This window comes from Bufo gargarizans, chromosome 1 (assembly GCF_014858855.1).
Source record: "Bufo gargarizans isolate SCDJY-AF-19 chromosome 1, ASM1485885v1, whole genome shotgun sequence".
In the NCBI taxonomy this organism is placed as follows: domain Eukaryota; kingdom Metazoa; phylum Chordata; class Amphibia; order Anura; family Bufonidae; genus Bufo; species Bufo gargarizans.
The window spans coordinates 402837234-402862650 of NC_058080.1; the positions used below are offsets into that span (position 1 = coordinate 402837234).

The following is a 25417-nucleotide window of genomic DNA, read 5'->3' on the forward strand; positions in this document are numbered from 1 at the left end:
CACTATAGCGCTGATGGAGAATAAAACCGCATTTTTTTAACTTGCGCAGCATCGGCTTTATTTTCTGTGGGGTGGGCAGAAACCACAGTTAGTGCACCTGTGGATTTTGCTGCAGAGTTTTCCAGGACTGAAAAATCAGTTCCATTCAGCTGAATGGGACTTGCACCAATCCATGTGCTTGCCGCCGCATTCAAAGGAATGGAACTGATTTTTAGTTGTGGAAATTTCTGCAACAAAACCTGCAGTGTGTGAAGACGTCCTTAAACTCCAGTGTATCCAAAAATGGCAAATAAAATATAAGTGAGTAAAGTAGATGCCACTAAACACCTACTGTATGCGAGAACTCCCCTTAAAAAAAAAAAGTGAGACACAAGGTTAGCTATAATGGAGCAGGCGGCTACCCCAACTCTGCTGTGATGGAGGCGCGCACACGCTCGAGCGTTCTCCTCACAACAATGGGACAAGCTCGCCGTGAGCGCGCCTTCTAGAACGCCTGACAGAACTGTCCCAGTCAGGCGGGGGGCGGGGCCTCCGCACTGTATTTCCCGCCTCCCCTCATAGTGAATGGGAGGTGGCGACGGCGAAGCCCGACTGTATGTATTATTACATACTTCCTGTGGTATATTTATGAGAGGGATTTCAATTTCCGGTAGCAGCTCCTCCTTACGTTCTGTATTTGTATCTCCCCTCGTATCTCCTCCTGTGACTGGCCGCTATAAGATCATCGACTGGGCGGAGCTGCCGTGAAAGGGGATACTGTCTAGGTTATTATACCCCTCCTTACAGACACACACAGCGGTGGATGGGGGAGAGGAGTCCCCCTAAAAGAGAACGGCAGGAGAGGACTGTGGGAGGGCCATTTAATAACAGCACAACTTATCATACACTTCAGGCAATGTCTATGGGGATCCACCTGCAGGTAAGCAATTCCATGGAGGGGAGGCTTTTGTATGCAGAGAGGTCACCATCACGTGAGGAGACTCTCCTGTCTGGAGCTGTATTGATCGGCTGGAGCCTCTTATTACATGACCGAAGGAATCTCCTATGACATCAGCTGTGAGGATGTGACGTCATTATTTATTGCTGATAAGCCTGCCTGTGTGCCCTCCTCAGAGACTCTATAATGAAGGATGTCAAGGAGAAATACATTAGAATATGATATTAAAAGTGATTTATCCCAAACCACAAGGGTCCGAACTTAGCCCAGCCAAGTGTGCTACTTAGCAATCCCTATTGTCCATTATCTCCCTTTATGTCTCCTCAGACTGTCTGTAACAAAGGCTGTCCCGGGGTACTAATACTTATTCCTCCAGTCCTGTTAAAGGGGCAGAACACTTCTTTTTAGTAGGACCTGCTTAATGATAGGACCGGTGTCAATGCTGAAAGGTACAGAGTGGGGAATTTGAAGGACAAGGTCTTAATATATTGCAGGAGGAGATGGCAGTGCGTGGATTGCAGCGCGCATAGGGTTACAGTAAAGTAGGAATTGCCTGTAAAATGCCAATTCTAGGAATAATAGGCTTGGACTTTTTCATGTGTATCAGTCATGCAGTATATTTCAGAGTAGCTCGCCACTCGTGAGAAAACACAGTACTGTGGTAATACTTAGCGGGTGGCATCTCCTATTATACAGGTGGCGGCGGCAGCACCATATCTATTTAATAGGAGCTCAGGACATCTGGCTTCACTTCAGAGCTTTGCCGTTCTCTTTCAGCGACATATAAAATGCCTGTGTTCTTAGTCTTTTGGTCATATTATATATAAGAAAATACATCTCTCACGTGTCCTTCACTTGGAGAGGCAAGTCACTCATTTTCATCCAAACTTTGTCCAGTTTTGCTACCAAAAGGTTCCACTTTTGCATATGTTCAATAGATATACATTAGTAAATTTCTTGTCTTGCTCCTAAAGTTTTTTTTTTTATGCACGTTATCCTGCACATTATTTATAGGATCTTTTATTAAAGGGAACCTGTCACCAAGAAAATGTGACCTAATCTACGGGCAGCTGTTATAGAGCAGTAGGAGCTGAACAGGTTAATATATAGTTTTATGGGAAAAGATTCAGTATAACTTGTATTTTAGTCATTTACATTCCTGCTCATTCTGGGCTTTGAAGACCAGGAGTTGCTCCTATCAGTGACTGACAACCCACCCTCTATGACTGTGTATACAGAGATAGTTGTCAATCACCGATAGGACCGTCTGCTTGACTTCAAAGCCCAGAATGAGCAGGAATGTAAATGTATAAACTACAAGCTACACTGAATCTTTTCCCATAAAACTATAGATCAGTCTGCTCAGCTCCTTCTGCTCTATAACATGATGCCTGCAGCTCAGACACCATGTTCAATGTGACAGGTTCCCTTTAAAGGGTTTGTCCGCTTTTTACTATTGATGACCTATTCTCAGGATAGATCATTAATATCAGATCAGCGAGGGTCCGACTCCTGTCAGCTGTTTGAAGAGAAGGCAGCGCTCGTATGAGCGCTGCCTTCTCTGTTCTGTTTACCTGCTCACCACATCAATTGCAGCAGTGAACAGGTGTAATTACAAGTATGGCGTCACCATTCACTTCAATGGGACGGCTCTGTAGTATTCACATGAACAGACAGAGCGTCCCATAAAAGTGAATGGTGACGCCATACTTGTAATTGCACCTGTTCACTGCGGAAATTGCTGTGGTGAGCACTTGTATGGGCGCTACCTTCTCTTCAAACTGCTGATTAGAAGGAGTGCCGGTAGTCAGACCCTCACCAATCTGATATTGATGATCTATCCTTAGGACATCAATAGTAAAAAGCAGACAACCCCTTTAAATGGAACCTGTCACCTGGATTTTGTGTATAGAGCTTAGGACATGGGTTGCTAGATGGCCGCTAGCACATCTGCAATACCCAGTCCCCATAGCTCTGTGTGCTTTTATTGTGTAAAAAAACGATTTGATACTTATTATTAATATTATTATTTATTATTAAAGCGCCATTCATTCCATCGAACAGCTGTACATATGAGAAAAGGTATAAATACATAATACAGATAATTGGACTAATCATAAAGAAGACGGGTTGCAAACTGGTACAGAAGGAGAGGGCCCTGCCTGTGAGGGCTTACGATCTACATGTACATATGCAAATTAACCTGAGATGAGTCCTGTCCCTGAGATGAGTCACGGACAGGACTAATCTCAGGTTAATTTGAATATGTATCAAATAGTTTTTTTACACAATAAAAGCACACAGAGCTATGGGGACTGGGTATTGCGGATGTGCTAGCGGCCATCTAGCAACCCATGTCCTCAGCTCTATACACAAAATCCTGGTGACAGGTTCCCTTTAAGTGTTGGCCTATTCTCAGGATAGCCCATCACTAGCCGATCAGCGAGGGTGTGAAACACCGCACCCCCACCAATCAGCTGTTTGGTTATAATTTCCCACCAGAAGCAGACAGCTCTGTCTACTTTATAGTGGACTGAGTTCATCACTGCTGCACTCAAGAATATTGACATGTAGGACAAAAGTATTGGGACACACTTCCTAATGAATGAACTCAAGTGTTTTATTCAATCCTATTGCCACAGGTGTATAAAATCCAGCTCCTAGCCATGCAGTCTGCCTTTACTAAAATTTGTGATAGACTGGCTCACTGAATTCCAGCGTAGCACTGTAATAGGATGTCACCATTGTAACAAGATAGTTTATTAAATCTATTCCCTCCTAGATATTCCATAATAAACTCCAGTTCCAGTGAAGGGAAATCTTAAACGGATTTCAGCTAGACCAACCTCTCCCCAAGTTACCAGGCCTGTGGAGGGTAGCATATCTACCTGCTGCCAGATTCCAGCTTCTTTGGTCCACCACTACTGCACTTTGGTCCTGCTGGTCAATATCCAGTTTGATGGGGGTCATGTGTGCCATTGCAGATAGTGACTGGCTTTTTAATGGTTTGTTTGTACCCCATGCGTCATGTGGCCCATTAACGTGACACACAGGGAAAACATCACCGCTGAGACCAGTCTTTAGCTGCAGCAGTACACATGACCCCATAACCCTGGATGATTACGAGCCGGAACCTGCCAATTGGGAGACGGTAAGGCTACTTTCACACTAGAGTTTTAGTTTTCCGGTATTGAGTTCCGTCATAGGGGCTCAATACTGGAAAAAAAAGCTTCAGTTTTGTCCCCATTCATTGTCAATGGTGACAAAACTGAACCGAACGGAATGCTCCAAAATGCATTCTGTTCCGTTTAGTTGTGTTCCCGACCGGAGTGCAAACCGCAAAATGTTGTAGTTTGCTTTCCATCCTGGGATGCTGAGCAAGACGGATCCAGCATGACCCCCAATGCAAGTCAATGGGGACGGATCCGTTTTCACTGACACAATAGAAAACGGATCAGTCCTCCATTGACTTTCAATGGAGTTCATGACGGATCCGTCTTGGGTATGTTAAAGATAATACAACCGGATCTGTTCATAATGGATGCAGACGGTTGTATTATCAGATTCAGTAACAGAAGCGTTTTTGCAGAACCCTGCCGGATCCAGTAAAAACGCTAGTATAAAAGTAGCCTAAGTATACTTCCCTCCGCAGGATCAGCAACGTTGGGGGCCTTAAAGGTGGACAACCCCTTTACTGCTTCAGCATACCAAGACATTTTGAACAATTTAATGTTTCCAACTTTATGGGAACAAACAAGATCCATAAAGACATGGTTAGGGAGTTCAGTGTGAAAGAACTTCACTGGCCTGCACAGAGCCCTGACCTCAACTCAATAAACAGAACACAGATTGTGAGCCAACATCAGTGTCTGACCTCACAGATGCCCTCCTGGATGAATGAGCAAAAATTTCACCAGACACTTCATAATCTTGTAGAAAGCCTTCCCGGAAGAGTGGAAGATTTTCTACCTGCATATGCAGGACCAACTCCATATTAACGCCTATGGATTTAGAAGGGGATGTCAAAATCTACGGCAATTGGAATGTGTAGTCCTAATACTTTTGTCCATATGGTGTGCTAATTAAAAAGTGAATCTTTAAAGCCAGGATCATATTGTTTATTGCCCATGGTTATTATTTTTCTGAACTGGAACTGACCCCCCCCCCCCCCCCCCCATAAAAGAGGGATTTATTTCATAGTTAAAGGGAACCTGTCACCATGAAAATGCTAATTAATCTCTATAGACTGCAGACAGCATGAAATACAACAGGAGGAACTGAGAAGATTGTCTCTGGATCCATAGGACGGTAAAAACCCTGTCTATTACATTAGGGGAAAAAGTTTTCTCCTTTAACCTCTTAAGGACCCTTGCCATGCATGTACGTCACAGCTGGACATGACATAAGGACCAGCGCCGTACATGTATGGCAGGCTGATCGGGCGGGCACAGCTCACGCGCCCGATCAGCGGCACGAACTCGGCAGTCACTGACAGCCGGGTCCCTGCTGTATAAGCCGGCATCGGTGAAGACACTGATGTCGGCGTATTAACCCCTTGTATGCCGCTGACAGCGGCATGCAGATGGTTCGCTGAGGGTACGGGTGCCTTCCGCTCTCCCATCCGGTCCCTGTGCTGCAGTGGCGGGGACCCGATGGCAGAGAAGGCAAGCCCAATGCCTTCCATAGGCATCAGGGCTTGCCTCCTACGGAAGCCTGTGAGATCCAGCCCTTAGGCTGGGTATCACAGGCAGCCTGTCAGCATAAAAGCTGACAGCCAATGCATTACAATACAGGTTTCTAGTAAAAAGAAACAAATTCCCAAAATAAAACAAATAAAATTGGGGCAAAAAGAAAGAAAAACAGACATATTGGGTATTACCGCATCCATAATGACTGGCTCTATAAAAATATCACATGATCCACCCCCTCACCTGAACGCTGTAGAAAAAATCTAATAAAAACTGTGCTAAAACCCCACCTGAACGCCGTAGAAAAAATCAAATAAAAACTGTGCTAAATCAATTTTTTGTCACCCTACATCACAAAAAGTGAAATACCAAGCGATCAAAAAGGTGCATGCTCCCCAAAATAGTACCAATCTAACCGTCACCTCATCCCGCAAAAAATGAGCCCCTACCTAAGACAGTCGCCCAAAAAATAAAAAAGCTATGGCTCTCAGACTATGGAGACACAAAAATGCATTTATTGTGTAAAAAAAAAAAAAGTAGACATATCAGGTATTGCCGCATCCGTAACAACCTGCTGTATAAAAATATCACATGACCTAACCCCTCAGGTGAACACCGTAAAAATTAAAAAATAAAAACTGTCAAAAAAGCCATTTTTTTGTCACCTTATATCTCAAAAAGAGTAATACCAAGCGATCAAAAAGTCTTATGCACCCTAAAATAGTACCAATTAAACCATCATCTCATACCGAAAAAAACGGGCCCCTACATAAGACAGTTGCCCCAAAAATAAAAAAAATGATGGCTTTAAGAATATAAAGACACTAAAAAATCATTTTTTTTCAAAAATGCTTTATTATGTAAAACTGAAACAAACAACTAAAAAAAGTAGTCCTATTTGGTATTGTCGCATCAGTAACAACCTGCTGTATAAAATGACCACATGATCTAACCTGTCAGATGAACATTGTAAATAACAAAAAATAAAAACGGTGCCAAAACAGCTATTTTTTGTTACTTTGCCTCACAAAAAGTGTAATATTGAGGAACCGAATCATATGTACCCTAAAATAGTACCAACAAAACTACCACCTTATCCCATAGTTTCCAAAATGGGGTCACTTTTTTGGAGTTTCTACTCTAGGGGTGCATCAGGGGGTCTTTAAATGTGACATGGCAACTTAAAATTATCCCAGTTAAATCTACCTTTTAAAAACCATATGGCGTTCCTTTCCTTTTGCGCCCTGCTGTGTGCCCGTACAGCAGTTTACGACCACTAATGGGGTGTTTCTGTAAACTACAGAATCAGGGTAATAAATATTGAGCTTTGTTTGGCTATTAACACTTGCTTTTTTACTTGAAAAAATTGATTAAATAATCTGCCCAAAAAGTGAAATTCTGAAATGTCATCTCCATTTTCCTTTATATCTTGTTGAACACCTAAAGGGTTAACAAAGTTTGTAAAATCAGTTTTGAATACCTTGAGAGGTGTAGTTTCTAAAATGGGGCCATTTATGGGTGGTTTCTATTATGTAAGCCTCACAAAGTGACTTCAGACCTGAACTGGTCCTTAAAAAGTGGGTTTTGGAAATTTTGGTATTTTTTTAAATACATTTTTTGACTCAAATTTGCCTCTGTCATGAAGTACCGTATTTTTCGCCCTATAAGACGCACTTTTCCCCCCCAAAATTGTGGGGGGAAAGGCAGTGCGTCTTATGTGGCGAATACTTGACTTTGTATACCGCCGACCGCATGCTGCGCAGCGCGGTGGCGGGTGTATTAGTGGGCATGGATGAGGGATGAGGGGCCGGCATCCAGGTCTGTAACTACAGCGGGCCCGGTGCAGTCACTGTATTCTGCTACACCGGGCCCGCTCACTGTAGGAATCCTAACTGCAGGCAATGCTAACAGTCTTTTATCCAGCCTGTACTTGCGATACTAACTTTCCGGCAGGCAGCGGGCAGGAGGCTGAACTGGCGGGCGGGCGCTTACAACGTAACTCACTATGTCACGCGCCGGCTCTCCCTTCTTCATTCATAAAGTGGGCGGAGCCGGCGCGTGACATAGTGAGTTACGTTGTAAGCTCCCGCCCGCCAGTTCAGCCTCCTGCCCGCTGCCTGCCGGAAAGTTAGTATCGTAAGTACAGGCTGGATAAAAGACTGTTAGCATTGCCTGCAGTTAGGATTCCTACAGTGAGCGGGCCCGGTGTAGCAGAAAACAGTGACTGCACCGGGCCCGCTGTAATTACAGAGCTGGATGCCGGCCCCTCATCCCTATTGGGGGTCATTCTATGGATGGCACTGTTATGGGGGTCTGTGGACACATAGCGTAAAATGCTATTTATGTTTCATCAACAGATCCCCCATAACAGTGCCATCCACAGTCCCCAATAACAGTGCCCCCCATAACCGTGCCATCCACAGTGCCCCCCATAACCGTGCCATCCACAGTGCCCCCCATAACCGTGCCATCCACAGATCCCCATAACCGTGCCATCCACAGATCCCCATAACCGTGCCATCCACAGATCCCCATAACCGTGCCATCCACAGCTCCCCATAACCGTGCCATCCACAGATCCCCATAACCGTGCCATCCACAGATCCCCATAACAGTGCCATCCACGGACCCCCCATAACAGTGCCATCCACAGACCCCTATAACCGTGCCATCCACAGACCCCCATAACAATGCCATCCACCGACCCCCCCATAACAGTGCCATCCCCAGATCCCACATAACACCATTAGGCACACCTTTTGGTTCAAATGTTTTTATTTTATTTTTTCCTCCTTAAAAACCTAGGTGCGTCTTATGGGCCGGTGCGTCTTATAGGGCGAAAAATACGGTACAATATGTGACGAGAAAACATTCTCAGAATGGCTTGGATAAGTAAAAGTGTTTTAAAATTATTACCACATAAAGTGCCACATGTCAGATTTGCAAAAAATGGCCTGGTCCTTAAAGGGTTTCTGTCATGAGAAATAACGTTATGTAGCTGACTGACATTAGCAATGTGTTAATGTCAGCAGTACATAACAGTATGATTTATAACTGCCTGCCTGCCACGGTTCGCGCTAAATAATGACTTTTATAATATGCTAATGAGCCTCTAGGTGCTAGTGGGGCGTTGCTTCAGCACCTAGAGGCTCCGTCTTTTCACCCTTTGGCACACCCATGTACAGTCGATTGACGTCCGAGTTCTCAGTGTTCCATAAATCCCGCTCCTGCGCCGTCCCGTTCAGTGTTCGGCTCAGGCACAGTGAGTGAAGGACGTGCTCCTTCTGCCGGCTTTCTCACTGTGCCGCTAATGTCAGTCAGCTACATAACACATCACTAATGTCAGTCAGCCACATAATGTTATTTCTGATGACAGAAACCCTTTAAGGTGAAAAATGGCAGGGTCCTTAAGGGGTTAGATTCAATCCCAGTTGTGGAAAATAAAAATGGGGGCAAACAAACTGTACTTCACCTAATGCACCTTGTTTTTATCCAGCTCAAGTGTCTATTTTTCACAGTCTGAAATGTCTAGAGCTATGGAGAGAATCATGAGACTTAGGATACGTTCACACGACCGTAAGTGTTTTGCGGTCCGCATATCGTGGATCCACAAAACATGGGTACTGACCGGGTACTGATTTTGCGGAACGCACACTGCCAGCTCCATGATGGAAATGCCTATTCTTGTCTGTGATAGCGGACAAGAATAGGACATGCTCTATTTTTTTTTGTGGGTGGGGCCACAGAACGAAACTACCACTGTGTGCTGTCCACATCTATTGCGGCCGCATTGAAATAAATAGGTCCGTTACTCAAAATGACGGAACAGATACGGACCGAGAATTGCAGTTAGGGGAATGGACCCTTAGGCTGCTTTCACATCTCTGCTATTATTTCAATTCTTCTGACCGTTATAACTGACAGGGCGGTTTTGGTTTCCATTTTTGAAGCAGAGAAAAAAGTCCTGCATGCAGCACTTTTCTCTCAGCTATTTTTAATGGATTCAGTGATGGAAGTCCTGAAGGCAGCCTCCAAAGCAGATGTGAAAGCAGCTTTACAAAATATAAATACGCATTTATCTTCTTGAAATAAAACTTTCCATTTTGAAACAGTTTTTTTTTCCAGATCTCTGCAACCGCTGTAAAATGGAAATATCTGATTTCTATTCTGCTTATACTATAGTTTTTGACCCACTTTTTAATTATAGGTTAGTAAATGTAAAGCAGTATATTTATAATGACTATCCAGCTACATTAAAAAGGACATCTAACCTCTCTTGACACATCTGGTTTAGTAACTACTTACAGCTCCCTTGTAATTACAATTCTGGAGCATCTACAGTTGCAAGAAAAAGTATGTGAACCCTTTGGAATGATATGGATTTCTGCACAAATTGGTCATAAAATGTGATCTGATCTTCATCTAAGTCACAACAATAGACAATCACAGTCTGCTTAAACTAATAACACACAAATAATTAAATGTTTCCATGTTTTTATTAAACACCCCAAGTAAACATTCACAGTGTAGGTGGAAAAAGTATGTGAACCCCTAGACTAATGACATCTCCAAGAGCTAATTGGAGTGAGGTGTCAGCCAACTGGAGTCCAATTAATGAGATGAGATTGGAGGTGTTGGTTACAGCTGTCCTGCCCTATAAAAAACACACCAGTTCTGGGTTTGCTTTTCACAAGAAGCATTGCCTGATGTAAATGATTCCTCGCACAAAAGAGCTCTCAGAAGACCTATGATTAAGAATTGTTGACTTGCATAAAGCTGGAAAGGGTTATAAAAGTATCTCCAAAAGCCTTGCTGTTCATCAGTCCACGGTAAGACAAATTGTCTATAAATGGAGAAAGTTCAGCACTGCTGCTACTCTCCCTAGGAGTGGCCGTCCTGTAAAGATGACTGCAAGAGCACAGCGCAGACTGCTCAATGAGCTGAAGAAGAATCCTAGAGTGTCAGCTAAAGACTTACAAAAGTCTCTGGCATATGCTAACATATGCCAGAGACTTTTGTAAGTATGCTAACATATGCCCTGTTAGCGAATCTACGATATGTAAAACACTAAACAAGAATGGATTTAATGGGAGGATACCACAGAGGAAGCCACTGCTGTCAAAAAAAAACAATGCTGCACATTTACAGTTTGCACAAGAGCACCTGGATGTTCCACAGCAGTACTGGCAAAATATTCTGTGGACAGATGAAACCAAAGTTGAGTTGTTTGGAAGAAACACACAACACTATGTGTGGAGAAAAAGAGGCACAGCACACCAACATCAAACCTCATCCCAACTGTGAAGTATGGTGGTGGGGGCATCCTGGTTTGGGGCTGCTTTGCTGTGTCAGGGCCTGGACGGATTGCTATCATCGAAAGGAAAAATTCATTCCCAAGACATTGTGCAGAAGAACTTAAGGCCATCTGTCCACCAGCTGAAGCTTAACAGATGATGGGTGTTGCAACAGGACAACGACCCAAAGCATAGAAGTAAATCAACAACAGAATGGCTGAAACAGAAGAAAATACGTCTTCTGGAGCGGCCCAGTCAGAGTCCTGACCTCAGCCCGATTGAGATGCTGTGGCATGACCTCAAGAAAGCGATTCACACCAGACATCCCAAGAATATTGCTGAACTGAAACAGTTCTGTAAAGAGGAATGGTCAAGAATTACTCCTGACCTTTGTGCATGTCTGATCTGCAACTACAGGAAACGTTTGGTTGAAGTTATTGCTGCCAAAGGAGGTTCAACCAGTTATTAAATCCAAGGGTTCACATACTTTTTCCACCTGCACTGTGAATATTTACATGGTGTGTTCAATAAAAACATGGTAACATTTAATTATTTGTGTGTTATTAGTTTAAGCAGACTGTGATTGTCTATTGTTGTGACTATGATGAAGATCAGATCACATTTTATGACCAATTTGTGCAGAAATTCATATAATTCCAAAGGGTTCACATACTTTTTCTTGCAATTGTATTCTTCTGATTCTGTGATGTGCCATTTCTTTATTATTCCTGCTAGAAGTAATGAATGAATTACAAGCAGTCTGCGAGGAAGGTCCAGATGGGTTTTACCAGTTGCAGTGCTCCAGACAAGAAAAAAACATCAAGGAGCCATTGGCTCCTAATCTGAAATATTTAGGAGCCAAATGAAATGTTTTAGTCGCCAAATTTTTGTTGTAACATAAGGGTCAGAAACAGGGTTTTCTTTAGCCTCTTGGCTATTCGTTTTTCCATTCATAAACCTCCACATTGAGCTCCCAGCAGCAGATAGAAGCCTACAGGGCACGCTGGGCACATGGTCTTTGCTCAGCAGAGGCTCCGTTCCTGCCATGCTGTCCCTGGCACTTCATGAGCAGTCGGCAGTGGCGCGTGCTCCCCTGTTCCATGAATGGCAGTTAAATTATCGTGTGTATTCATACGCATTAGACATTTTTTAGGGAGAAAAACTGTCTGTACAGGCATCCATTACCCAACTAGGGATGAGCGAATCGACTTCGGATGAAACATCCGAAGTCGATTTGCATAAGATTTTGCTCCCTAATTGCGACCTCTCCCGCTCACCATGTCTGCGACGCTGCATGCCCTAACCCTGCTGTTCTGTCGAGACTCCACCTGAAGCCTGGCGGGTAACGGCCATATATAAAAAAAAAAAAAAAAAAAAAAAAAAAAAGGGGTGTAAAGTGGTTGTCCCAAATGGCTATTTATTACATAAGCACAGGTTAGATAAGCCTGGGGCTACATAGTGACTTTGGCCCCTTGCAGACGAGCGTTACTCCCGCAGCGAGTCTGCAACACAGCACTCCGCCTGACCTCCCAGCACTGACGGGAATCACATAGCATTACGATGATTGGTCGTGCTGGCATTAGTGCGTTCCTTCCTTTTTAGTTAGCACACAGAGAAAGTGCACCAGGCCCTGTGACAGAATTGCGTAAACCAGCTATGGAATCAGTTTCATCTGCTAGTGTGAGGAGACATAAAGCCCAGCGTTACTCGGCATTCTGTGTGTGGCTGAGCGCACTGCAGCTGTCCACCATCATTGCCCTCTCTTCACCACCACTTACCCCTTACATGGGGGGCACAGGGCACCCTCAGCACGGGGCGCAGTGTATGCAGAACGCTCACCTCCGTGCGCTGCATGACTGAAAAACTCCTCTACTTTAGCTGCCCCTTGTCTATGGAGCAGTCGGCAGTAAGCGCACTCCCGTTTTCATAACTGAAAAGCAAGCTGCTGTGTTCAGCGCGGGAGAAGGGGGGTGAGAGGAGCAGCCAATGGTATGGCAGCACGCTGATACTGACCAATCAGCAGCCTGCTCACTAATAACAGAGCTCTGTACTGTACTTTTATTGGATTGCTGTGTCTGCTGGATGCAAGACCTTTCTTATTAAAGCGGCAGAGCAGCGGAGGGGCTAGGCGCAAATAGCGACAAGACTACAAACCATTTTGGTCGCCATCTGGAGCCCTGAGTTGGGGTGTGTCCCTGCACGGTCTGACACTCTCCTATAGTGTCAAATTGTGCAGGGAAACACACCCACCTGGAAACTCCCATCTGGACCTTTATTCCAGACTGCTGGCAATTCATTCATAACCTCTAGCAAGAAAAAATAAAGGAAATGCACAAACGCACAGTTATCAGAATAGATGCTCCATAACTGTAATTACATGAGGAATTCAAGTAGTTACTAACACAGACATGTCAGGAGGGGTGACAGGTCCTCTTATATTGATCTCATGCAAAAGAAATCCATGCCCTGTGTCGCTTTATTGGTTGATAGTGCCAGATTGAAGAGAAGTATACACTGACTGAACATACGTCCCCCACAGGTCTACAATCACAGGGTTTCCCATTGTTTTTACATTGATGGTCTATCCCCTAGGATCAGAGGTTGCAAGTAGGTCGTATACGCCTGTACAAGCAGATTTATGCTTTTCAAAGTCTCATGGTTATTTCTATGCATGTGACGCTGGCACAGTAAGGGTACAACCACACAATGCAGTCACATTACGGTTAGGAACTGCAGCATCTCATTTTCCAATAGAAGTGAATGGGGAAATAGGTTTCAGAGATACCTGTGATGCCTGCACCTGATCTACGTGCGGTTGACCCTTTGTAAAAGATGTCCTGCTGCTTGCAGCTGCTGACCGCATGGGGTATACAGTTGAGTATGGTTAACATATCTAACATGTGTCACTATTTGAAGTTGGTCAGAATGCTAGAGAACCGTGAACATTCACAACTGTTCAAACAACAGTCCATAAATGATCGCAGACAAAATATGCACCCTGACCAGGTGATTATGCATGCGGTAACCACATGTGTGCCCACTCCGTGTGGTCGTACCCTAATACTGCTGCTGCCAGGTATGTGGATAATAAAAGTCAGTGGTCGGCGCATAGGAGCTTCTTGTTCCCAGCCTCGTATCTCAAAATGACGTAACTGTACGTCATGTTCCTGTAAGGGATGTATGAGCTGAGCCTGCTCCATATACTGGAAGCTTATAACTCCATTTCCGGACATTTAACCAGTGCTGTAGTAACCAGTTGTGTAGTTCTGGTGCCAGCCGATTGGTAGACTGTCAGACCGCTACGGATCTGATATTGATGGCGTATCCTGAGGTGAGGTGAGGCCATCATTATAAAAGGACTGAACAACACCTATAATGTCCGCCAAACAACTGTAGCAGCCACATGATCTCACTGACAGTTCCAATTGCAGCATAAGAGGGCATTGAGAATACCCCCCCCCCCCCACCTCCACACACACACTATTTATTCTATACAGGTAGTGAATGTTTATTTCTTGCATTAGTTAGTGACATCCCCCCTTTAATGTCATGTCTATTTTATCTGTAAAAAGCTGATATTTTCTACTCCGCTACTGTTGGCAGTAGAACAAATGAATTAATCAGATGCATGGTGTGGAAAATGGAGTTATGCTGATTTCTTTGAAATCTCAGTATAAAATATGCCGGGCTTTTCTTTGAATATGCATCTAAACAATACGTTTTCAATGCAATTCTGAAAGACAAATGGCTCACATTACACTGGTGGCTGTCATACTGTGGTTCTCCTGGATTATTATTACTGAAGCCCTCAACATCTATCTCCATCATCTTTCTCAGTTCACATTGTGTCTTCTCTCTTAAATATTTCTGTCATTGCTGCTATTTCTGACTAGTGTATTGTAAAAAGATATTTCAGCACACTGATTTGTCTATAGGGTTTTGTATCACCTACTGTAAATGACAGAAGGTTTAGGGACTGTTCACATTATCTTGTAGCTATCTGCTAAGCTTTTCGTTGGGGGATACTTTTGAATCACCCAACAAATGTATCATTCAGAGGATCCATTCAATTCATTGAGACGAAGGAGTCCAAAAGATTAAACTTTGGCCTGTGTTTTATCTTCTTTCTGTCTCTACAGTTTTTGAGGACAGAATACCATAATTCAAAGGGGGTTTTTCAAGACTTAAATACTGATGACCTATCCTCTGGTCAGTGAGGGTCTGACACCCAGGACCCCCACCGATCAGCTGTTTGAGAAGGCACCGGCTCTCCTGTGAGTGCCGTGGACTTCTCACAGCTTACCAAGGACAGCGCTATAAATTGTATAGCGGCTGTGCATAGCGGTATCACAGCTCAGCCTCATTCACTTCAATGGGGCTGAGCTGCTCCTAGGCCATGTGCCCGATGAACTTGACCTTACTGGTCTAAGGAAAGCAGTGAGAGGACGGTAGCACTACTACAGCTGATTGGCGGGGTTCTCGGGTGTCAGAAAGGTCATCAGTATTTAAGTCTCTGAAAACCCATTGAATAGGCCATTATGCCTATATGTCCATCAAATAGATGTACACAAACAGAAAGCAGGTCAAACATAGTCCAGAGTTTAATATTTTGGCCTGGGAAGCAACCTTCATGGAAAATAAAATGGCCGCCATCCAATTAATACACACAAAACTGCAGCCTTTTTATTTCCCCTAATAATTGCTCCCTAGACAAAACAAGCCATTTTAACTAATGAAAGGTATTTGGGAATATATTCATAATAAAGTAATTTAACTATTTTCAGTGATTTTATTTTATGAATTCCCAGAGAACCCCTTTAAGGTATTCCGATGTGTCCAACCAGTAGAAAGCTTAACAGAGAGCTAAAATGTGATGGCTGTCCATCCAGACTCTAGTTTCATGACATTATTGACAGTTAAGGCTACTTTCACATCTGTGTTTTTGCTGGATCCATCATGGATCAGCAAAAGTGCTTCCGTCACAATGATACAACCGCCTGCATCCGTTATGAACAGATCCGGTTGTATTTGTAAAATAGCCATGACGGATCTGGTACTAAAACCATTGTAAGTCAATGGGGGACAGATCCGTTTTCTTTTGTGTCAGATCCGTCTTGCTCCGCATCCCAGGACGCACTGAAAAAAACGCTGCTTACTGCGATTTTGTCTGCGTCATGGGAACACAATGAAACTGAACAGAATGCATTTTGGTGCACTCCGTTCCCTTCAGTTCAGTTTTGTCCCCATTGACAATGAATGGGGACAAAACGGAAGCGTTTTCCCCTGCTATTGAGATCATATGACGGATCTCAATAGCAAAAAGGGAAAGCGCGGATGTGAAAGTAACCTGAAATGATTATATTATCATCATCCATGCATGCTCACTAATATGTCTAAAAGGAAAACTAAGTGCTGCGGCGTCTTCATACAGTATCAATCTTAAATGGAAGCAGGACTACAGTGACCAGGTCTGGCCTCTACACAGTGTACAGAGCTATGTAGTTCCAGTATTAGGCCTTATGCAGTCCGCAAAAACAGGTCCCGTAGTTCCGTGATCCGTGTCCGTTTTTTCTTCAGTGGGTCTTCCTTGATTTTTGGAGGATCCACGAACATACTAACTACAAATTAGCGTGGTATTAAAAAGCAGGAAGTGCTCAACCCCATATGCAGTGGTGCATCTATACTGGGGGGGCAGATCCTGCACTTGTGGCCCATTGCTAATGGCAATCCCCAGCAAAAATGCATACAATGGAGGATGCCTGCAGCGGACCACAAGTACCACAATGGACATCCTACACAGGATAGCAATTGTGTGGATGTGATAAGCAGTCAAAATAACATAACAAAAACAGAGGCAGGTGCACTATGCGGTCTTACTAACCCTCATACTGGTATAAAATTAAGAATTAGCCAACATATCCTGCTTGGAGGACATGTCTGAGCCCGAGCACCACGCCAAGGTTTCTCAAGTAGCACGGGAACCTAACGCTAAACCTACCTGGGCTTTATGGGCAATACCAGGAGCCAGTGGGCGAATTACAGGTGCGCAAGGTCCGACTCAAAGCGATCTCCCAGTAACCTCCAGCATGTGACCATGCATACAATGGGAGGAGGCAGAGAGCTCTGAGCCCCACCCAAGACTGGCTGATATAGCCCAGGCCTCACATGTGCACCAGAATGCTGCCTGTGGATGGAAATAAAGGCACATTCAGACTAGGAGTTTCTACACCTCCAAAAATTCAAAATACCAACTACAAATTAGCGTGGTATTAAAAAGCAGAAAGTGCTCAACCCCATATGCAGTGGTGCATCTATACTGGGGGGGCAGATCCTGCACTTGTGGCCCGTTGCTAATGGCAATCCCCAGCAAATATGCATACAATGGAGGATGCCTGCAGCGGACCACAAGTACCACAATGGACATCCTACACAGGATAGCAATTGTGTGGATGTGATAAGCAGTCAAAATAGCATCCTGTTATGTTATTAGGATCCACGAACATGAAGGAAAGTAAAAAAAAAAATCGTTTTGGTGTCCGCCTGGCCGTGCGAAGCCAAACGGATCCATCCTGACTTACAATGCAAGTCAATAGGGACGGATCCGTTTGACGTTGACACAATATGGTGCAGTTGCAAACGGATCCGTCCCCCATTGACTTTCAATGTAAAGTCAGGAGTCCCTATTATACCATCGGATCGGAGTTTTCTCCAATCCGATGGTATATTTTAACTTGAAGCGTCCCTATCACCATGGGAACGCCTCTATGGTAGAATATACCATAGTATAGATCGTGGAAACTCAGATCCGACAGTATATTCTAGCACAGAGGTGTTCCCATAGTGATGGGGATGCTTCAAGTTAGAATATACTACGAACTGTGTACATGACTGCCTCCTGCTGCCTGGCAGCACCCGATCTCTTACAAGGGGCTGTGATCCGCACAATTAACCCCTCAGGTGGGGCAGACCCTCCTCGCTCCCCAGTTTTAATTTCATTGGTGGCCAGTGCGGCCTCCCCCCCCTCCCTCTACTGTATTAATTTAATTGGTGGCCAGTGCAGTCCCCCCCCCCCCCTATTGTATTAATTTCATTGGTGGCCAGTGTGCGCCCCCCCCCCCCCCCCCGATCATTGGTGGCAGTCGAGAGTTCCGATCGGAGTCCCAGTTTAATCGCTGGGGCTCCGATTGGTAACCATGGCAACCAGGACGCTACTGCAGTCCTGGTTGCCATGGTTACTTAACAATATTAGAAGCATCATACTTACCTGCTGCGCTGCCTGTGACCGGCCAGGAGCTCCTCCTACTGGTAAGTGACAGGTCTGTGCGGCGCATTGCTTAATGATCTGTCACTTACCAGTAGGAAGAGCGCCCGGCCGGTCAGACAGCGCAGCAGGTAAGTATGATGCTTCTAATATTGCTAAGTAACCGTGGCAACCATTGCCATGGTTACTGATCGGAGCCCCAGCGATTAAACTGGGACTCCGATCGGAACTCTCCGCTGCCACCAATGATCGGGGGGAAGCCGCAAACTGGCCACCAATGAAATTAATACAATAGAGGGAGGGAGGAGGGCCGCCCACTGGCCACCAATGAAATTAATACAATAGAGGGAGGGAGGGGGGCCGCACACTGGCCACCAATGAAATTAATACAATAGAGGGAAGGAGGGGGGGCCGCACCTGAGGGGTTAATTGTGCGGATCACAGCCCTCTGTAAGAGATCGGTTGCTGCCAGGCAGCAGGGGGCAGTCATGTACACAGTTCGTAGTATATTCTAACTTGAAGCATCCCCATCACTATGGGAACGCATCTGTGTTAGAATATACTGTTGGATCTGAGTTTAAACGAAGTAACCTACAGCCACGGATCACGGATGCGGATGCCAATCTTGTGTGCATCCGTGTTTTTTCACGGACCCATTGAACAGGTCATATTTTTTTGACGGACAGGAAACACGGATCACGGCCGCTGATGAACAACGGTGCATTTTCTGCGTTTTCAACGGACCCATTGAAAGTCAATGGGTCCGCAGAAAATCACGGAAAATTGAACAATGGCCACGGATGCACACAACGGTCGTGTGCATGAGGGCTTACTAGTAAAGTGCCAGGGTTCGGGAATGTAACCAATCCGATATTGATGACCTATCCTTTTTAACTTTTTTTTGTTTTATTTTTTAGGAAAAATGTCATAGCAATTTAATAGTTTTATATTCTTGTAATGTTGTTTTAACATTGGTAGTAACTCAGCAATTGTATATCACTTTAGTTTGGACTAGAAACTGTCAGGGTAGCATGCTTAAAGGGGTTATGCCACATTTTGAAGCTATCACTTATCCACAGGGTAGGGGATAACAAACTGATTGGTGGGGGTCCAACCACTGGGACCCTACCAATTCCAAGAACAGGGGTCCCATGTCCCCTGCTGCTCTATTCATTCTCTATGGGACCGCTGGAAATAGGGGAGCCCTGCACATGGTTATCTCTGGTATTCCCATATTAAATTAATGGAGCAGCAGGGCACATGTTGAACGTTCAACCTGCTGCTCCATCAGATCAGGGAACAGGATCCCCCTCCCCAGTCTTTACATTTGGTGGCAGTCCCACTGGTCAGTTATGTATCAAAACTTATGTATCAACAACACATTCTTTAAGCAGTTGTTCACGCTGTCAATTTTGGCAGCTCATTTTAGTGGTCGCAAGATTTTTGGTGCACCAAATTTCTGCACCAAATTTAGCTGTTAAGAATGTATTCAACATATATATGGTCCTCACGGGTAGTTAGAAACCAATATGACTCAGAATGACCTCATCTATGAAATTGTCTGAATAACCGGTCTAGAAGGTATGAGTGGCGTGCCTCCAACAGACTCCAGGTTCATGACATCCTTGACAGTTCTATTAAATGACTCGGTTATTAAAAGAATCATTCATGTGTTTACTGAAATATGGGGACGGAAATGGTGTAAAATAAACTGGATTTATGGCCCATAGCGCCCAATCTCAGCACAGTCTGCATTTCATATTCTGCTCTTGTGGCTGCTATAGGCAACAAAGTTTCAGAAGTCATATCCCCTTGTGTGTAGAAACTTGTGCAAAAGTAATGTCCGTGATCTGTCTCAGTTCCTCTCTGGGTGAAGTAGAAAACGCCAGAGGAGAACTGAAGATATCTCATACATCTGGAGCATCAGTTGTGATGCCAAATAGCGCCGGACAGAAAACGCTGCATGCTCAGTTTTTCTGTCTGGCACTATCGGTGTACAGATGCTGGATCAGTGCACTGAAGTACTGTGCACATGTATATGTTGTGTCCGGCTCCCGGCCTGAAATAGCTGGGATATGTAAACAACTGATATATGTAAAGCAGGCCTAAGGGTGCTGCAACACAACATCTTTTTATTGATATTTTTTATAGTAAAAAACCTTGAAATTATTTTTTTGTCACTTTTGTTTCTGACTTTTTTTTTTTCCTATGGAGAAGTACCATATATGAGAAAATATCTGAAAATCAACATACCCAGAGCTTGCTGCGATTAGAAAAAAGAACAGAAAGGGAGCTAGAAAGCTGCCTTAAAGGGGTTGTCCCATCTCAGACAATGGGGGCAAATCGCTAGGATATGTGCCAGGTGGCAGGAGATCTGTGAGACTGGCAACACATGGTTTGATCTGACATGTTTTCCTCTGTGTCTGTGTTGTTTCTGGTGCTTGCTACACCTTCTATTCCCAGGTGTGGCTATTATGGTCATTTAACCTTCTCTATTTATTGTTGTTTCTCCCACTATGCTATGCGGTTTATAGCTTCTGTTGGACTTGTGGTTAGCTTGTGTTTGGTTCTTGGCTGAGTTCCTTGTGCTTCATTGAAGTTAAGTGTTTCCTTTCCCTTTTGTATTATGTTTATTATATGTGTGTGTTGCCTTTCCCTGTTTGTCTTTAGGCCTGAGGGAGACTCCTGTTCGTCCTTCCCTTTGGAGGAACAGGTAGACACAGTCCTGACATTAGTTCCAGGGTCCTATAGGGTGACATAGGATTCTAGGTATCTGGTGTATGAACTTGCCTATCTTTGGGGTCTGTTCATACTGGTAATCTGTCAGAACTGGAGTTAGGGTTTTCTCTAGGTGGTGTCCATCTTCCTTCCTGAGTTTCCAGGCCTTATTCTGGTATCCCCTTTCCCTCCTATGCTCGGTGTGGTGTTTTCCTCCCACACACGAGCGTGACATTGGGTTTTTAAAGCTGTGGGAAAAATTCTGGGTTGGTGTTTCATAGGATACATTTACATGACTGTATGTGGTCCACATTAGTTTTTTTTCTCTGGACCCATTGACTTCAGTGGGTCCATGAACCGCATTTTGCAGCAAGTATATCACATGTTCTATCTTTTTAAGCATAAAACATGCCCTATATTTGGCCACAAACTGTGGTCCATGGACCCATTGAAGTCAATGGGTCCGCAAAAAAGCAACACAGACGTCATCCCTATTTTGCGGATTTGTGTTTTGTGGACTGCAAAATACATATGGTCATGTGAATGTACCTTTATTCAGCCTTATACCTGTACACAACAGTATCATGCATTTTTCTAATTCTTGTTCATAGAAATGGCTATTCTTGTCCAAAAAACTGACTATAATACATGTTTTATAATTTGCGAGATGGACATATGGATGTGGACAGAACACACATCTGTGTTGTATCCGTTTTTTTTCTTTTTGCAGGCCCATAGAAATGAATGGGTCTGTGTGCAATCCACAGGGACCAAAATTATGTGTGCATGATGGGTTCCTTTTAGGCCCCTTTCACACGGGCGAGTTTTCCGTGCTGGTGCGATCCGTGCGGCGATTGTATAGCACCCGCACTAAATCCTGACCCATTCATTTCTATGGGGCTGTGCACATGAGCGATGTTTTTAACGCATCACTTGTGCGTTCAGTTGAAATCGCAGCATGCTCTATATTTTCCGATTTTGACGTGACGCAGGCCCCATAGAAGTGAATGGGGTGTGTGAAAATCGGATGGCATCCGCAAGCAAGTACGGATGCCGTGCGATTTGCACGCATGGTTGCTAGGAGACCATCGGGATGGAGACCCGATCATTATTATTTTCCCTTATAACATGGTTATAAGGGAAAATAATAGCATTCTGAATACAGAACGCATAGTAAACCAGCGCTAGAGGGGTTAAAAAAAATAAAAAATAATTTAACTCACCTTAGTCCACTTGCTCGTGAAGCTGGCATCTCCTTGTGTCTCCGCTGCTGATGAACAGGACCTGGGGTGAGCTACTCCATTAAATAGAGCTTAAGGACCTTCGATGACGTCACTCCGGTCATCACATGATCTTTTACCATGGTGAATCACCATGGTAAAAGATCATGTGACGTACCATGTGATGACCGGAGTGACGTCATCGAAGGTCCTTAACCTGTATTTAATGGAGCAGCTCACCCCAGGTCCTGTTCATCAGCAGCGGAGACACAAGGAGATGCCGGGCTTCGCGATCAAGTGGACTAAGGTGAGTTAAATTTTTTTTTTTTTTTTTTTAACCCCTCTAGCGCTGGTTTACTATGCGTTCTGTATTCAGAATGCTATTATTTTCCCTTATAACCATGTTATAAGGGAAAATAATACAATCTTCAGAACATCAATCCCAAGCCCGAACTTCTATGAAGAAGTTCGGGTTTGGGTACCAAACATGCGCGATTTTTCTCACGCGAGTGCAACGCATGACAATGTTTTGCACTTGCGCAGAAAAAATCGCGCATTTTCCCGCAACGCACCCGGCTCTTATCCGGGCAAAAAAACTCACGCCCGTGTGAAAGAGGCCTTAGAGCTGACTTGATATAGGCAAATAATTTATTTCTTTGAATTCGTTTTGTTAAAGCTTCCCAAATAAATAACTACATTGTCTGGTGAAATTAAATGTTTATTTCCTGTGTTATTTCCGTTGTAATACTCTGTCTTAGGAACTAAAAGACAAATTAAAGACAATCTGTCACCAAAAGATGCAATGCAATCTGCAGGCAGCAGGTTATAAAGCAGCAGGAGCTGAGCAGCTTGATATATAGTTCTGTGGGAGAAGATTCAGTAAAACTTGTAATTTATACATTTTAGGCTACTTTCACACTCGTGTTATGGGCGGATCCATCATGGATCAGCAAAAACGGATCCTTTATAATAATACAATAGCATGCATCCGTCATGAACAGATCCGTTTGTATTATCTGTAACATCGCCAAGACAGATCCGTCATGAACTCCATTGAAAGTCAATGGGAGACAGATCTATTTCTGTTGTCTATTGTGCCAGATTGTGTCAGAGAATCGCTAACGGATTCGTACCCGTTGACTTACATTGTGTGCCAGGACGGATCCGTTTGGCTCATTCTCGGAACGCCCAGGAGAGGAGCTGATGTCTCCTCCCCATCGCCCCGATAGTAGTAATTAGCATACGGGCAGGAGAATGTAACTGGGGCACAGCAGGCGAACAGAGCGGCGCCCAGGAATAATAGTAGGTGCAGGGAGATCCCTGGGTGCCGCTCTACATGTCCTGCTAACTTAACTAAGTCTGAACCCATAATAAAAGGTCCTCCTATCTAGAGTTGTTGCGATACCAAATTTTTTATTCGGTTTCGATACCATGAAAAAGTATTGCGATACTCCATACCATTCGATACCACGCGAAAAAAATAAACCAAAAAAGCCACGTGCATTCCGCTTTTTAAAAAATGGCGAATCACACACATTTTTTTTGTTATGGCGTTCACCACATAGATTTTTTTAATATTTGAATAGTTTGGACTTTTCTGACTTGGCGATATGTAATATGTTTATTATTTAGACATTTTATATGTGAAATTGGGAAAGGGGGGATTCATACTTAATATTTTGGTGTTTTTTTTTTTTACTTTTTTTTACACTTTTTATTTAATAACTATTTCCTCCCTTAGGGACTAGAACCTGGGATTTTTTTCATCCCTTATCCTATTCACCCTGATAGAGCTTTATCAGGGTGAATACGACTTCACACTGTCCCTGCTGCTCTGTGCTTTGTGCACACAGCATCAGGGATGTTACCATGGCAGCCAGGGCTTCAGTAGCGTCCTGGCTGCCATGGTAACCGATCGGAGCCCCTGGATTACACAGCTGGGGCTCCGATCAGAAGCTGCCACTGCACCACCAATGAGGGGAAGGGGAGGGGACCCTGTGGCCACTGCCACCAATAATTTTAATACTGGGGGGGTTGAGAGGGCCGGCACACTGTGCCACCAATGATTTTAATGGGGGGGGGGGGGGCGCACTGTGCCACCAATGATAATTACCCCTTAATACAGGAGGCGGGTACTGGCAGATCAGCGGCAGTTAACCCCTCAGGTGCCGCACCTGAGGGGTTAACTGCCACTGATTGCAGCTCCCTGTCAGGGGCAGGGTGACTGCTATGCGATTCTGCTGCCGACACCTGCCTCCTGTATTATGTGTTAAAGACTACTTTTCCTGGGTCCAGACTTTAAGTATTAGGCTACGCTGCGCTGTCCAATCGCAGCGCAGCGAGAAGGAACACCCACTAGAGAAGCTGATGTCTCCTCCCAATTGCTCCGATAATAATTAGCATATGGAGCAGGAGAGGAGACAGTAATGGGGCACAGCGGGTGAACGGAGCTGCGCCCAGGAATAATGGTAAGTGCTGGGAAATCGCTGGGAGCCGCCCTGTGTAGGAAAAGTCGTATCATTGGTGGCGCAGTGCGCCAGCCCCTCTCTTCTCATTGGTGGCAGCGGCAGCACAGGGGGGAGGGAGAGACTGCTTCCCTCTCCCCTGCGCTGCTGAGAGAACATGAGCGCGCTGAGAGCAGCACGCTCATGTTCAGAGATACTAGACTGCGCAGCCCAGTATTGAAATAATGGAAATCCCGGTATCGATATCGATTGGGTATCGAAATTTCGATACCCGCAACAACCCTAGTTGAACGTTTGTTTCACAGACAGAGCCATACACATTTTAGTACATATTGGCCATTAGAGTTGTTCAAACTGCCCATACACGTTCAATGAAATTGGCCGATGGATGAAAGGTCTTTGAGCGAAATATCTTTTGTCCAACTATCAAACAAAAATATTAAATGTGGACGACCACTTTTCAAACAACAATGGACTATCATCTGTCAGCCTTAAAGCTCTGCTCTTTCTGGCTACAGTTGTACACAGGGAGGTGTTATCAGTGATTTACAGCATTCTCTGTGTAAGTGTGTATACATAGCTGTCAGTCACTGATAGTTGTACACGCGGAGGGGTTATCAGTGATTGATAGCATTCTCTGTGTAAGGCTACATTCACAGGACCGTATGAATGAGTCCGCGTGTGCGGACCCATTCATTTTTTATGGGGCTGCAAAAGATGCCTTGTGCTGTCCGCATCCGTTGCTCCATGCCTTAGCCCAGCAAAAAAAAAATATAACGTGCTATTGTCTGCAATTGCGGACAAGAATAGGCATTTTCTATGATAGCCACGGCA

General features: G+C 44.4%; 1 protein-coding gene across 2 annotated transcripts in view; it reads left to right on the forward strand.

Annotated features, from left to right (window-relative positions):
• Window positions 1-648: 648 nt before the first annotated feature.
• LOC122921271 (uncharacterized protein KIAA1958-like) overlaps window positions 649-25417 on the forward strand; it is a 153802-nt gene continuing 129033 nt past the window's right edge. For both annotated transcript variants that reach the window (XM_044271259.1, XM_044271253.1), the window contains exon 1: window positions 649-919. The gene's annotated coding sequence lies outside the window, so the exon portion shown is untranslated. The remainder of the gene's footprint in view (window positions 920-25417) is intronic.